Below are 4,327 nucleotides of genomic sequence, written 5' to 3'. Positions count from 1 at the left end.
GGGGTGCGGGGGGGAGAGGGTGGCGCCCGCGACGCGGCGCGGTCTGCAGGGGGAGGTCTGGGCCTCCGCCGGGACCCCCGCCCGGTGGGCGGCCGGACGGCGTGACGCCTTTGGCCGCGGCGAGCCCGGGAGGCCCCCCAGGGAGGGTGTGGTTTTTTCTTTTTTTAAAGAAAGGGACCTGTGTGCCCACCCTGTTTTGCAGTCTGTGTGCTACCTGTCTCGTTCCTGCGCAATTACACGCAAATAACCTGACACACGGTCTGCATTTCTTCCCAGTTCATCATTCGTACAGGTCTTTTGGTAGTTGGGAGACGTGGATGTGTAATTTTGGGTGTTTTTTCCAAAAAAATGGGGGCACTGAGCTGGGGGCTCTTTCTGCCAGCAGCCCCCTCAGAGATTCGATTTGTGATCCGTGTGTGAACGTCTTAAGTGATCACTTTGATTCCCTAAACTTGTGAGTGGGCGTACCACCTGGCCCCCGTCAGCTCGTTTTTAAAGCCTCACTTGAAGACCCGGCCCCCCTGTTGGCTTGAGCAGACAGGGTTCAAGGAATTGCTAGCCAAAGGTGTGATTTCCCCCCGGGTGGGGGGGGGGGGCTCCAAAGGGTGTAAGAGCAGAGGAACCGAACGAACTCTGCTGGGGACACAGCTTTGGTACAGCGCCTGCGAGAGGGGTTTGGGGTGGACAGTAAGGAAATGCCTCGTTTTCAGAACCAGGTTTTCTAACCGTCAGTAATTTCGTGTAGCTTTGCTCTTTCTCTGCAAGGTTAGTGCAAGTGCCGATGAGCTGAGATGGCAGGGGGCTCCCCAAGTGCCAGTTGGCCTGGAGAGAAAGCCTACCGTTTGGAACCCGGCAGGCTTTGTCTTTTCAATAAGTAGGGAGAGGCTTGGTAGGAGAAGGCGGCTGGCTGGTCTGTATCTGTCATTGACTCTGAGAAAACAACTGCCAGACGCGTGGCCTTTTGATAGTAGGGAAAAAACCATTACCCACAAATAACAGGGCTTTGTTTTGTGTATGCTTCTTTTTCATTCTGAATGGCTTTTAAGTGACAAATTAATGGAGCCGGCAAGAGTTTCAGAAAACGAATTTTACAGAAATGGGAATGTCAAATATTGCAGTGACTTTAATATGGTTTATGAGAGAAAAGCTCTTAGAGTTATAGCCAGGAGAAAGTAAGAATGTCCAGGAATTAAATTTCCACAGCCCTCTGAAGTCTCCTATTCCTCCCGCTGCCCATTTTTCTTTTCTTCTCCTTTGTCTGCCCCCTTCCATCCTCACCCACCTTGATTCACTATTGTGCCTTTTAGAGTTTTATTTACTTTAAAAGCATTCTGCTGTACTTGTGTACTCGTGGTTGCTTTGCTACACTTAGAGATGTTTTGCTTTTTGTCTGTTTTTAAGCATTAAGGTTTCATTCACGGAGAGGATTTAAGGGAGTGAGGAGCCGATGCCTGGGCTCCAAGGGGAGTGGGGGGATGGTTGGTATAGGAGGCGGAATGAGGAGGGTGCCTGTGTGAACCCCAAAACTGCATCGGAGATCATAACATTACCCTTCACTAAATGCTTGAAAATAAGATACAACTTTAGCTGTTGATACGAGTGACTTTGCACGTGAATTTGGAACTCTGCCTAACTGTTTCTCAACGAAAATGTCTTCAATGAAGCCACTCGCTTCTATTGCTTCTGTAATGACACCTGGCATCTATTGTGTACATTCTACGTGAGATAGTTTACCGAGCACCTCACATGTCTTATTTAACCCTCACAATAGCCCTATGAGGAATATACCGTTTCCCCATTTTAGGGATGAGGAAATTGAGGCACAGAGAGGTAGAGAAACTTGCACAGGTCAACCAGCTGATAAATTAGGCGAGGTTACAAGACCAGGCAGACTGTCTCAGAACCTGCTTATGTAAACACTGGATTACACCGTAATGTATAGAGTATCAGTGCGTGTTCCCTAATTTATACGCCAGGTGTATGTTACAGAATTTGCTTTCTTACTTGGATTTTAATATTTTTGAGCACTTATGAATACTTGCATTTTGTGGTTCCTGGCACTGAGCTAGATGCTACAGAACAGAGTAGGCCTTCTCTTTTCTTACTTTTCCCTCCCCTGAAGGGAGATGACTGGATTGGGGTTCATACTCATGACTGTAATAGCTTTGAAAGTTTCTCCTGTCATTTCGGTTTGCATTCTGGACTTGGCACATCCTTTTTGGGAACCACAAAGACTAGTGTTTTACATAAAGCCATTTAGACTTAGAGAATGAATCTGTTTTATTTATATTTTTTTTAATTTTTTTTTAATGTTTATTTATTTTTTTGGGACAGAGAGAGACAGAGCATGAACGGGGGAGGGGCAGAGAGAGAGGGAGACACAGAATCAGAAACAGGCTCCAGGCTCTGAGCCATCAGCCCAGAGCCCGACGCGGGGCTCGAACTCACGGACCGTGAGATCGTGACCTGGCTGAAGTCGGACGCTTAACCGACTGCGCCACCCAGGCGCCCCGAGAATGAATCTGTTTTAAAACATAAAGTTACATTTTCTGAGATTTTCCCCAGTAGTAACTTTCTACATATATTTTAGTTGTATATTCTAAAATTGTTACAAAAAGACAGCAATTTGATTCCTATGGATCAAAATAGACAGGGGATACCTGTTGTCATCATGTTTTTTGCTGTTGCCTAATACTTTGGGGTGTAAAGCAGATTTTTTAAGGGGGAAATATAAAATAACATCGTATCCTACTGTTTTCCCAATCTTCATTCATTCACTTGGACTTTCCCACTATTTTGGCCCTCTTTCTGTATTGTCTGTAGTTAGGACTTCTCGGAGTTATTGGGAAGCACAAGGTCGGGGGGAAACTTTACAATAAAACATATGCACGTTTACAGACAGTTTTGGTTTCTTTGCCATCAAATGCTACAATTAAGAGAGCTTATATGCTTCTATAATGAGATCCATGTTAACAGATCATGAAAAGAAGAGGTTTATAAATTTTCCTTCTGTTGACGATATTGGTCTCCCTGTGGTCTGCACTGAGGTGGGGGTGGGGCATAACGTTTAGTAACTGTAACAATAACTTTTTCATAGAGCCCTTCGAAGAATGTCCAGTTTTAGAGTGATCACTTCATATTTATCTCACTTAATCCTTCCACATCCCTATGAGATTGACATTATTATACCCATTTAGCAGGCCCAGATTTAATGAGGTCACATGTCCAGTGTCACATAGTGGCAGAGCCTGGATTGGAACTCAACCAGTCTGTCTCTAAAGTCTGGCATCTTAACCATCACACCATGGCTTCTTTCCAAACTGAAGATTGTTCCCAGCACCTGGCATGAATGTACTTTGCCGAGATTAAGAGTGTCAGTGTTTTATCAGTTGAGCCAGCGAGCTTGTTTTTTATTTTATGACATACTCTCTATCATGATGTTGTTTAATGACATCCTGCAGGATTTACTTGGCTTCCTTCCTCCCCACTTAACAGTGCAGACAACCAGGGGCACCTGGCTGGTTCAGATGGTGAAGGGTCCGGCTTCAGGTCAGGTCATGACCTCGCGGTTTGTGAGTTCAAGTCCCGCGTTAGGCTGTCTGCTGTCAGCATGGAGTCCACTTGGGATCCTCTGTTCCCCTCTCTCTCTGCGCCTCCCCCACTCTCTCTCAAAAATAAATGAAAACGTTAGAAAAAAAAAAAAAAAAACCAACTGTGCAGGCAACCAAAGCTCGGATACGGCCAGCCATGAATTGGGCTACACTTCTCCCTCTGCTTCCTGGCCTCATTTTGTGTCTCAGCTCTACCCTGTGTGGGGTCTCCTACTACGACCTCCCGCACTGGGGTGGCCATGAGGCGGTGGGATGGAAGCAGAGGGGTCTAAGAAAGCACAACAGACAGTCGTTGGGGAAGTTTTTGTGGAGTCGGAATCCAGGTCCACACCCAGCTTTTCAGCGTTGCCCCTATGGATTGTGTTTCCGTTAGATTTTCTGGCCTGTGGTTTTCTCTCCAGCAGATATTGATTGTGTGCCACCATGTGCCGGTCACTCTTGTAGGCAGTGGGCACCCAACAACACAGCAGGCAAGGCCCTGACCTTAGGGAGCTTACGTTGCAGTGGCAGAAAGACATCGTAAGCGTGCAGATGAGGTGGTGAGAGCTCTTTGGAGACAAGCAAAGCTGGGTGAGAGAGGGCGGGAGGAGAGGAGGGAGGAGTTGCTTTTTATATGGGTGGAAGGGAAGGCCTCTCTGGCGAGGTGCCGAGGTGACGTTTGAACAGAGAGAGGGTGTGTCACAGGGATGCCCGGGGAAAGGCCATTTCAGGGGAGG

This window comes from Herpailurus yagouaroundi, unplaced genomic scaffold (assembly GCF_014898765.1).
Source record: "Herpailurus yagouaroundi ecotype Mexico unplaced genomic scaffold, PumYag 159, whole genome shotgun sequence".
NCBI classification, from domain to species: Eukaryota; Metazoa; Chordata; class Mammalia; order Carnivora; family Felidae; genus Herpailurus; species Herpailurus yagouaroundi.
This window is presented reverse-complemented; position numbering follows the sequence as displayed.